Source organism: Lissotriton vulgaris, chromosome 2_1 (assembly GCF_964263255.1).
Source record: "Lissotriton vulgaris chromosome 2_1, aLisVul1.2, whole genome shotgun sequence".
In the NCBI taxonomy this organism is placed as follows: domain Eukaryota; kingdom Metazoa; phylum Chordata; class Amphibia; order Caudata; family Salamandridae; genus Lissotriton; species Lissotriton vulgaris.
In genome coordinates this window covers 1,041,607,658-1,041,619,932 of record NC_141687.1, presented here as the reverse complement: position 1 = coordinate 1,041,619,932, position 12,275 = coordinate 1,041,607,658, and the positions used below count along the sequence as shown (strand labels likewise).

Sequence of the window (12,275 nt, the reverse complement as noted above, 5' to 3'; positions counted from 1 at the left end):
TACAGCCTTTTGCTTTACAGTGACTGCAACAGCTCACTTTAAAAATCATTTAACTGTAACAAGAGAAAGAAAATTGAACACAATTTTCTAGGATAAAGAAGCAACAATTAGTAACAAGTGGAGTGCCTTGAATTTTATCCTTACCTCCACTGGAAGCCAGTGCAATGAGGCATTGAATTTTTTGGGTTGCTTGAGGATAGTTCTTCTTGCCATGTTTTGGACCAGCTGGAGTGTCGTGATAAAATATTTGGGCGAGCCCATATATAGGGAGTTCCCATAGTTCGAGCAGGAAAGAATCTGCAGGTCTCTTTATGGTATTTCCTATAATCAGAGTCCACTAAGCTGGTTACCGCACTGATATTTCATTCTGAGAGTTAGTCTATGGAAAACAGCAGACATGGTTGGAGAGAGAAACGGTGTGGATATCTGCTGGGATGGACTTTGTTAATATCAACCCATATCTGCCTGTCATTATGAGCAGTGCCATTGGAATTAAGTGATTGTCTGGGTGCTGCGGATTTCACATAATTATGGATTTGCCGCATTCGCCACATACTCCATCACCTGCTGCATAATTTGCAGATTTTAACAAACAAAAAGTATGTTTCTATCTCTAATGGTTCAAAAGTTACTAAAAACGCAGCAACATGTGTTGCCACACAGTGGAAGGCCCTTAGCAAAGGTTGGTTGGGAACTATTCTATTGCTTATTGCTATATTTGGGTGTTTAACTATTACTGTGCCCAGACAGGGTTAGCAAGTGTAAACATGACGAAATAAGGAAATCATTCTATCACAAAATTTGCTGTGTTATGCCACACAATTTGCCTTTTCGTGCCGCATAATTCAGTCAACCCTGACGCATACTTTGAGCTTCCCTTGCTGCATAATTCCAGTGGCCCTGATTCTGAGATGTAAAAAAGCTGCCCTGGTATGTGACTTGTTAGAACCAGCAGTTGTTGACAAAATGAAGGTGCCCGGCATTGATGAAGGAGTTTCCTGCAGATTTACTCACAGTGGACCGAGCACTTTTCTCTACTCCTTACACGCGGATCCTTCCTGGACTCCGGCTTTACCTTTGTTTTTCGTTTCTCCGCAACTTTGCCAATCTGTTCACTGTCATTGCCCCTGTCACTATTGCTGAAAACAGAATCCACGTGCTTCGGTCTTTGTTTCACTAACCCACAATTCATGTTTGCCGCACTCCGCCAATTCTTGTGTGTCTTGACTCTTATATGCAGTTTGTATGTATTTAATGACGCGTGGGACTACAGGTCCCAGAATGCACTGTACTCTTGACTACAACCCCGCGGAAGGCTCAAGCTACCGCTGACGTCACGGGGCCAGTTGCCAGCTCTGCACAAGTGAGGACAGCTGATACAGTGTCACTAAAATACAAGGCAGACCGTGAAAACATTACAAGCGCTTTATACAAAGCAGTATTTGTTCTTGTGCTTCACAGAGGGCGCAATCACATCTCCTTGGAAAGCCCCACACCCCCCTGATAAAGCAGGAGGTGGAACAGCTGTGTGTGTGTTGTTAAAATGTTTGAAGAACTGAAGGTGTGAGCTCTTGACGCCTCAGCTGAACACTGATTTGGGGTGTAGTATCTAAATCGCGGGGTGATGGGAGCGCCAAAATGTAATGTAAGAGCTACCTTAAAGCACATCATCTCCAGGGCAAAGGTCACTTGACGCTAGGGGGGCGGAAGGGGAAAGCATTGAAGGGTAACCTGATGGGAACTCAGACGCACCCTTTTGTGGTCCACTGGAGGAAGGGTGCTGCTTAAAAACAGTGCCTGGAGAACACCCAGCTCACATTACAGCACTATACCTTCCTCTCCCCAATGAAGAAAAGAGGCGCACATAGCTAATTAACTTTAGCAGATTAACTTTAAAACAAGGAGACTTCTGCGCTAACCCCTACTTCCTCACTTGACTGAAAGCGTGTGATCTTGGACAGAGTCCTTTCTCTTTCTGTCACCCAATTCCCTTATTATCTAAATGCCGCCTGCTTATAAATAGAGTGAACACTGCTCCATAAAACAAAATGGACTGTTTAATTGAGTCTGCAATACATGTGCCTAGAAGCCACCCACTGCGCAGAGTTGTGATACACACATCTATTCCCTCCGACATGAGGCACACACCACTTTAACCCCTCCCCTGCTGGTGACGGACCCACTCCGTCATCAGCCGCGGTCGCGCTGTGCTGATGACGGAGCGGTTCCGTCATGGCCCGCTCGGCACGCCTGCGCGGCGCGGATTCCGCGCCTGCGCTGAGCATTCTATTGAGCGGGCGGGGCCGTGATGGAACCGCTCCGTCATGAGCACAGCGCAACCGCGGCTGGTGACGGAGCGGTTCCGTCACCAGCATGGGCGCGCCGCGCGGCCCCCCCGCCCCCTTAGCACTGCGGCGGAATAGCCGCCCCAGTGAAGGGTTAACACACAACAGTAAGTTGGTAAAAGGACTATATACAAAAACAAATAGAACTTTGAACTGACAAATGAAGGCCGTTCTGTGCACGTTTCTTCCTAATCTCTGCATCCATAAAAAAGCTTACTTCGCTCCTCAAATCAAGCCCATTATAAATGCATCTAAAAGTCACAGCACATAATGGTTTTAATTCTTAAGCAGCAAATCAGGAATCGCTCACAAAATATGTATATAGTACTTGTAGTCAATCATAACAAGTACATGGCTTGGGTATTAAGTTTATTACCCAGCTAGGCGCCTACGTAGAATATTCAGTACTGCATAAATCATTACACCCTCTAGTAAATATCACTGTTGTACTTGCCGAAATACTAGCCAACGTATGAAGTACCTTCATCAGCAGATTTAATATACGTAATGTAAACAATGATTATTCCAGCATGCTTATTATATATCATAAACACTGTGCTTCTGCATGTATAATATAAAAAGCAACAATTAGTGTTTAATAAGGTACATTAATGTACTCCCGAGTTATATTGCAAACGGAGAGTATGAGAGTTAAGCATAAAATTGTGCCGGCCTGCAGCCGCATTATTGAAGCAATCGGTAAAATGCTACATCAGTGATACCGTAAAACACAATGAGTACTGCTTGTACCAGCAGAAATACCAGGTTCAACAAACACGAGAGGCCTGCAAACCAACAATGTCAGATGCTGGGGTACTGTAGCACCGATCAATGAACACCGCAAAAGGAAGAAGCTGGTGTGTGCAGATACTATTTGGTGCAGCATTTCAGTCTACAGTGACTAAAGATACCATTCGGTGCAGCATTTCAGTCTACAGTGACTTAAGCAACCGCAGCTCACCTCCAGGGGGTGCTAGCCCACGGCGGAGATTGTTCAGAGCATGGTTACATCTTCAGCAGTACTGCAAGAAACCTGCGCAAAGGAAAACAAGCGCAGGTGAGGCAGAGAGGAGACACCATGCGCATGCACATCGCCTGTCCATGCGCGTACATGGCTTGTCTCCCTTCGTGCACCAAACACACAACAATAGTCTCGCCAAGGCGAAAGCAGCGCATGCGCTGCATTCGCTAGGCGAGACCTAAAAAGACAAAATGGTATTTGACCTTTGCCCTTGAACAGACAGCAACTGTGTCATGATAAAAACAAGATTTAAAACAGTGATACTCAGATTAATGCCTGGGCCGCTTGCGGCCCTCTTGACCTTTAAAGGTACCCACCCTGGCGAACAGTAGCACGAGCTGCTGTTTACTTGCTGAGCACTAATAATCTGAAAAAATGTTAAACAAACGGGCAAGCATTTATTTGCAGGTTTAATTAATTAACTATTGTGGTGTCCTGCACCACTTAACTTTAGTGAACCTGAAAATAAATGCCTACCTGTATATTTACCATTTTTTTAGACCTCCTTTCATAATCCCTGACTCACCCTGGACCCCCTACCGCCTCAGTGCAGCCCACGATCACACCACAGCCCATACTTTGTGGTCCCTGGGCAAACGTTTACGAATACCCATGATTTAAAAGCATCTTTATTGCTCATTCACTTTCTGAAAAAACAGAACACCTGTTTCTTTCCAGCTCAAGTGTGGACCAGGAGGTCCTTAAACAAGCTCACCCTGATAAAATCTGACTCGCCACAGTGAGTGGGCGTGGAGATTTTTCGAGGCCTGCATACACCATTCTACAGTAGAGGGATATACCCATAAATTGCCTGAGTTAAAAAGGGCAATGCGGATGTTGATTTAAACAAAGAAATTCCCCATATTTTGAAATACCTTTGGCTAGCCCCACCCAGTTTGGCATACAATTCTTCTTGATTTTGTACTTTAGACATTCTACTGAGAAAATCTTGAAATAACATGATCAAATGAGTTTTCAATGTCTTAAATATTAGTGAGAGAGCTACCAGTATTGAAATATAAATCTATTTTTGACATCTTGCTGTACCCAAAAATAGATAACCCAATAAAGACATCATTAGGGTTCAGGGAATATATATAAAGAAAACGTTTGAGGTATAATAATATTGAGCTTGTTAGAAATGGGATTTCTGGTTGGCTAAGGCTTCCGCCAAAGCTTGGCAGAATCCACCACTCTAGTCAGGGCAAGGAAGTCACACGCAAAAGATAACCCCTGCTCACCCCCTTGGTAGCTTGGCACGATCAGTCAGGCTTATCTCGGAGGCGATGTGTGAAGCGTTTGCGCGCTCACCCAGCAACAACACCAAAGGCCCACCACAAAGGAAACTCCACACAAGGTTATATATAAAAATAGCCTTTGTATTATACCAAACACATGAGATAATAAACACACAATTTACAATGTGCATCAGGAACGGGCAGAATTTACAGGGGATTATGTACACGGGACAGGGCCACGTGGGCCACTGTCAGGAATAACCACTTTTAGAACTAGCACTTGGTAGAAATAGCACTTAGCACTTTGTAGGAATAGCACTTAGAACATAGAATAATGATAGCACCAAATAGCAAATGTAGCACACAACCAGTAACCACTGGTAAATGTAAATTGATATGTAAATTGATACTTGTATAGCGCACTACTCACCCGCTAGGGTCTCAAGGCGCTGATACGAATACTGCTGTGGAACCCGTCCTGGCTTTCCCTGGGAGGCGTCCACTCCTGGGCACCCCCAGAGTGAAGGCCAGGCATCCTTAGCGTTGTGGGGGCCGTTGTGGAGATTAAGTAAGCTATTGCCCAGAGTTGCAGAGTGGGACTCTATGATTAGAATAGGCACCGAGGCGAGAATTATCAGGTCCGTGGAATTTTGAGCCCAAGACCTGCCGAGGCGGGGAATTGAACCCTGGTCCCGGGCTAGACCTCTGCATCAGGGTCTGCCGCTCTAACCATTGAGCCACACTTCTCCAAGGTAAGTACACCCTACGCAATCCTAAACACCGTAGGCATGTATCGCAGGGAACCATGAACTCGCTAGCAGAACCTATATTAGGAAAAACAACCTCCTAGGCATAAAAATACATTTAGAGGTATAGGCAACAAGCATCGCATAAATCACATTAGGCCAGTATCACATGTGTGCCAAAAAGTACACAGAACTGACCCCAGGCCAACCTGGCCTCTCAGGGGCTTACAGGCCCAATGTCCAGAATGTCTGGGCTGGCTGCGCAGGCAGCCAAAGAAGATTCACAAGGGCCTAAACGAAGCAGCTGCCCACTAAGTGCTGGGCAGCTGTAGGAACTGAGCCTGGCACCAGCGTGCCTCCTGGCTCTCTTTTGGGGCTCTGAATATAGGAATTCGGCCAAACACGACGTGAGAACCTCGTGGGCTTTGACACAGCTGTGCCCCAAATCACGTGGGAGCCTTGCTGGCTCTGATTACCACAATGCAGCCATACGTTGGAGCCTCGTGGGCCTGGGAAAGAAAATGCCCCCTAGGGCCTCGAGGGCTCGAAATGACACTGCTGCCAACTGGGGGGAGCGGCCAACTGCCAGCCGGGGCCGCTCTACCTCCCGAAATGCCCGAGATGTTGGAGCCCGCAGGCTGGAAAAACAAATGTGCCGCCGGCCGCAACACAACGATGCAGGCAGCTCCCCCTCACTCACTGGGGCTGCACCGAGAGATTTCTCGGAGTCCTCGTGTGGGGGGGCAGCCCCAACAACGTGCCTGGGTTCCCTCTTCACCCCCCGGTCCCCTCCTCTCACCTGGTACTGAAGCGCGGGGTCCAGTGACTCTCTCCTTCAGGATGCGTGCTCTCTCCAGGCGTGGGAGCTCCGCGCCACACACAGCCCACGCTTCACCCGTCCCCCGTCTCGGGACCGGGACTTTTAGAGATAGAGCCCGCTAGGCTCAGTACAGCTTCTCCTCGGCCGGGGCTTCCAGGTTGGGTGCCTGGGGAAGCCCTCCCGGGGGGAACCAATCACAGTGCTCCCCACCAGTGATGCGGGAGGAGCCTCTGCCGGCTGGGGCCAATCCCAGCGCGGCCTTACAATGACGTCGCGGCTGGACTCCTCAGCTCGCTCTCGGCCTCGGTGCTGCGGCCGTGATCTCTGGGGTCAAAACAAGGGGTAGGCTCCCTCTAGTTCAAGATATAGGACGGGGTGGGCACCCGTTCAGGAGCAAAATTAAATGCCGCAGCGGGGTAGGCACCCACAATAATTAAATATAAAGTCCCTGGCGGGGTGGGCACCTGCCAGGGGTCTCACAGACTCAGCGAGATCGTGGGGTGGCACCAGTGCCTTAGAACTCGGCCAAATACGGGGTAGGCACCCGTGTATTTTAAATACCGCAGAAGCAGGGTGGGCACCAGCGCTCTGAAATCAAGAAACAAGGGGGGGATCCCCAGGCAGCCTCTCTGCACGGCAGGCCCCCAGCAGTCCCCTTAGGATGGAAAGCAAAGCGCTCCCAGGCGCTGCTAGGATAAAGGAATAAAAGCAAAGCACTCCCAAGCGCTAGGGTCCCCAAAGTCCAGCAAAAGTCTTGTAGGAGGTGAGGGGAAAAGGCTGGGCCCATGGGTCAGCTCACAGGGCCCTCCAGGCAGGGAGGCAGTCCCCAGTAGCGGTCCTCCTGGCGCCCAGCAGCACCAGGACCCCCTCAAGGTAGGATCAGGAAGAGAACCTTTTGCAAGGGGTCACAGCTCCTTTTTATACACATAAATCTTTTGTCTAGGGTGCAGGGTTAAGGGAAAAACCAGACGCAGCTGGTTTTGGAGCACTCTGTTGTGCTCAGCCCCTCTCCCCATTCACTGGCCAGGCTAGGGTCATCAGTTGCACCACAGGGGGCGGAGCCAGCATTGTGTAGGGAAAGCCCAGCCCTATTCAGGTCCCAGGTGCACTCCTCCCACCCATCTGGCTGTCAATCTCTCTATTCACCACCGGGGCAGACCCATCCTGACTCCTGGAGTCAGGTACACACCCAGCTCCAGCCAATCACAAGCCAGACAGTCACTTCACCTTTATTACACAGACATGCCAACTTCTAGAAGTGGCACTTTCACACTAGGCACATTAACGCCCTACACATCATCGCGCAGCATTCAATCTCACGAGTTTGCACATACCAAACTAGACCCTGCGCTCCCCACGCATCAGGAACTACCATGGACACTCACATTCCCCATGCATTCCTATGGGAGGGCAGGCCAACCTCACCACACGCACGCACTTTATCCTGGGACACAGTGGTAAAGTGCACAGAAGCCAAAAATAACTAGCACCAGGTCACATATAAAAGCAAAAAGTTTAGGGGTGAACCTGCCAGAAGGGCAAAGTCCAACAGAGCTCCAAAAGTTATTTAATCTTGTGTATTGCCCTATGATATGAGACCAATTTGTACCATCTACAGCTTCATATCTAAAGCAATATACCAAATTTTCTGGCCACATTTTATTTAAATAAGCCAGAGTATAATAAAATTGCATCTTTCGAGAATTCGCTCCTCTCAATACTGAGAAATTGAACATGTTACTTCTTTTCCACATCTGAGTTGTTAAAACAATATATTCCGTCTTGAACCATCTGAATGAAATTTTAAGAATTGTTTCCATCTATCACCGATCAAGGAATCAGTGACTTTATGAAAAACATTTATGTTCCATCTGGTTAACCCGTTAACCACGGTGTAAATTCTGCTGCAGTGCGGGTGATTTATTGCGCGGGCGGGGCTGAGTCGGCCAACGGACGTGCGCAGCACTACTGAGGTAGTGCTTGCAACGGCCGTTGGCCAACGGGAGGGTTAATATTGCACGATTCATTACATCTTGATTTCTAAAAATTAGATCTTCAAAGCTGGTTGTGAAATTAACATTTGGAATAGCAACATTTTAATACAATTGTGTTTTTTTTTCAAAATCATTGGATAATCTTATATACCACTTTTGGTTTGGTAATTTTATGTCAGAGAATATCCTAAATATTATTATCCTTCTGCATGATTTCTATTTTCATAATCATGATTGAGAACTAAATACGGAATGTTTTCAATCTAGCAGAACACTGTGCAAATATGCAAAGTAAGACTTACTAAATTTGACAACGCGAGGCACCATCAACATTAGGGCTTTTCAAAGTGCTAAGCGGAAGTCTAGGACAAGAGTTTTGCCACATAAAAAAATGAGATCATGGACTTTCTTCTTAATAAAAACTGCATATAAAATACAAGTTGCAGGCCCCTAAAAATTGAACAGAAGTAAAAAGGGCATCCTAATTATAACGGCTCTATCAAGAGTGGCAAATAATTCCATTTTAATAGGAGTAATCAATCTAGTTTAGACTAGAAAAGGGATATCATTCGAGAGATGCTGGTAATTTTAAAGTACAAAGGCAGGGTTCTCCACTTTCACCCTCTTTATTTGCCCTTTTTATAGAGCCGATAGCCAACGATATATGAAGACATGTATTACTCCACCGTTACCACAAGCTGTATGTGGTGAGATAATGTTACTTTAAAGCCTGATAGTGTTTGTCAGGAAGGAATATATGAATTTTATTTACTTCTTTTAGACACTGGGTGGGAATAAGATTAATATTTTTTAAATGGATACAATATTATAAAATGATTTACCAGAGCTATTATAGCCCAATTTTCAGAATGGTTATAATGTTCACCTGAAACGCTATCTAGGTATCAAGTTTTCCAAATAAGATAGATGGTATCTGTAAATTGAATTTATAAATCAACTTGGCTTCAGCCCCCTTATATAAATTGCATATAACTTCTGTGACCTCAGCGAAGAAACCAAATGCCTCGAAAATATAAAAATGCGTATCCTAGGCCACACACTCAAAAGTCTTTTCGTCCATTGAGTAAAAAACAATCATCATTAGGAATTGTTTAGTGTTAAAAAAAAGCACAGGGCTTCAATTAAATGATCTTTATTCATACATAGCTGCCTTCAAGGAATAAAGCCACTTTGATCAAAATAAATTAGTCAATGGATTGCCGTATTACACCTGTTTGTCCTTAATTTAGTCAAAATGTTTGCCCTTTTTAAAGAAACTGATGAGAACTCTATTATTATATGCCACCTGTAGGTCTGGACAATCAGTAAATCATTACCTATTGGCTTTGACAAAACCGTTTTACCTGTGAAAATAAAGGGGCTCTGGAGTGTGTGAGGTTTCTAAAGGTCAGCCAGGCCCACTTCAGAGCTATGCTGTTACTGTTACAATGTTGCTTTTTAACTGAAATGTTCAAAGTCTACAAAATTCATGATCACCTCCGTGGATCCTTCACCGTCCCAGAGGCTACAAATGCGCAAACTTACACAATTCCATTCCTCAAGCTGGTACTGCTTTCAGTTGTGGGTCATGGTTGGATACAGAGACGCTGCTTTCTTTGGTCAATCTCTTCGGGGGAACCACATCCTGCTCTGGAGTACCAGTAGGGCATTATTTTCAACTACTCCACTTTCTCAAAACAATCACACCGACACCTATAGAGAGAAGAGCTCATCCCACTCCAAGAGCATAAATTCTCTCAAGGGGGTACACAATAGTTGGGAGAGTCCTTGATGGGGAAAATCAATGAGACCAATGGCCATGCACTGGAATCCCAGGACACATGAATAAAAAGGGGAACAAATGATGAATTTCTCAGAAACTAATCGATGCAGCTAATTTTTTTCATAAACTTTGCTATCTTTGTTTCTGATATCAAATAAACTCCCAAACACAGCCTGCTAACCTTTAAGATGCTCATTATCTCCAAAAACACTGACGTGGTTCACTTTTTCTTTTCTAAACAGCTCTTTCCTCTGCACGGGTACACTGTTACTCTCCTCTTCCACAGTAGTTGGCTTTCTTCCTTAAACACAGAATGAAGCAGCATTTCTAGCGGAGTTCAGGATCTCCATGTCTGTTCCTGATTTGGCAAGGGAACTTGAAGCTGGATACTTCCACACTAGAGCTCAGCAGGTAGTGTAGGCACACAGTCGTAGGTCTCCTTCCTTAATTAAGTGTGCTCTGGCACACTGACTGGAGATTCCTTCCAAGGCATTTCCCTGGTTCGCAGATGATATACGATTTCCAGACCCCGTCTATGTATTGGGTTACCTCTAGCTTTTGGGGTGTTTGTGTATTTCACACATACTGCCCCTGCCAAAGACTTCTGATGTGCAATATGAGCAGGAATACGGCACCAAGTTTGGTCAACACTACCAGGAGATGTGAAACAGGAGAGCTTTTCCCATCCAGCCGCTACAAAAAACTGTCTGCAGCAGCAGCACCTAGGGGAAATTAAAGCAGGAAGATTCCAAGTGGGGCTTTGTACTTCAACGGGATGCCCCATCAAACATTTTCTAATGGGACCTGGCTCACTTTAAAAAGGAGGCTATAGGATGTTCCAGATTCTTCCCACTAACAAAGAACCTGTGTAGGCTCAGATCTGGTCTCTAGTTTGTCAAGCTTCCATATGTAGGAGTTCCAAAAGGGTCCTGTTCCATACTGTAAAGAACAACACAAACATTCCATATTTACTCTACCTCATACATGCAAAATTAAGATGCACCCTGCACCTGTTTCCCACAGGATAGAACGAAGAACCTAGTTGAGTAGGAACTCCACATACCTTTTAAGAAATGCGTTACTTACCTGTAACAGCAGTTATCCAGTATTGGTATCTTTCATAGATTCACATGCCTGAATCATTCCCCGTCGTCGGGGTAGGAGTCCCGGTAAATAACAATAGTAATGTCACATAGACATATACTTAGTACCAGGCCAGAGGCCTCACATTAGTAGCCTATCTAGGTCCTTATGTAAAAAGGACCAAACTTTGGCCAGGAGCCAATCAGCTACCATCACCCTTCTCACCTTCCTGGAAGGAGCCCTAGTCCCTCAGATTTTCGTAAGCACAGTGCTAAGTAGTACCTACTGAGAGGGAGAAGGTGAGCCCTTCCAGGGGAGGCGGGTGGGTTGCATGTGAATCTATGAAAGATACCAATACTGGATAACTGCTGTTACAGGTAAGTAACGCATTTCTTATCCAGTATTATGGGTATCTTTCATAGATTCACATGCCTGAATCAGAGTAGCAAGCAATAATGAGCACATTTCGCATAATACATTCGTAAAGACATAGTAATCTTATCACAAGTTGTTACACAGTTTACATGATACTCACAACCTGATAAGAAATGTGCGATAAATTACCTGGAAGGTGGGATGATAGGAAGAAGGCTCACCACTAATGAAATAGATGACGTAGGACAGCCTGCCCCACTGCTGCATCCTTCATAAGTTCAGAGTCCAAGCAGTAGTGCTTGGTGAACGTATGTGGTGTCTTCCATGTCGCCGCTCTGCAAATGTCGACAATGGATACCCCAGCAAAGAGCGCCATGGAGGTGGAAACCGCTCTAGTGGAGTGTGCTCGTACTTTTGAAGGCAGAGGGTGGCCCGCCTGTTGGTGACAGAAGGCGATGGCCGCTGAAATCCATCTGGAAATGCTCTGTTTTGTTAAAGCTAAGCCTTTCCTGGGTCTGCTAAATGCAACAAACAATTGGTTGGACTTTCGAAATTGCTCCGTCCTGTGAAGGTAAAATTTGAGACATCGTTTGAGGTCCAATGAGTGAAGAGATCTTTCAGCCGCAGATGATGGATTCGGGAAGAAAGATCGTAGGACAATAGGTTCGTTGAGATGGAAAGAGGACGGAACCTTCGGTATAAACTTAGGGTTAGTCCGTAGAATGACCCTGTCGTTCTTGAACTGGATGAAGGGGTCTTGCACAGAAAAAGCCTGCAGTTCACTCACTCTCCTTGCCGACGTGAGCGCCAGCAATAGAGCTGTCTTCCATGACAAATATTTTAGATCTGCTCTGTGGATTGGCTCAAACG

General features: G+C 45.8%; 1 non-coding gene across 1 annotated transcript; it reads right to left on the bottom strand.

Annotated features, from left to right (window-relative positions):
• Positions 1 to 3,087: 3,087 nt before the first annotated feature.
• On the bottom strand, positions 3,088 to 3,227 carry LOC147731575 (small nucleolar RNA SNORA8). The gene has a single exon (XR_015308927.1). It is a non-coding gene; the product is annotated as a small nucleolar RNA SNORA8 (small nucleolar RNA).
• Positions 3,228 to 12,275: the final 9,048 nt, after the last annotated feature.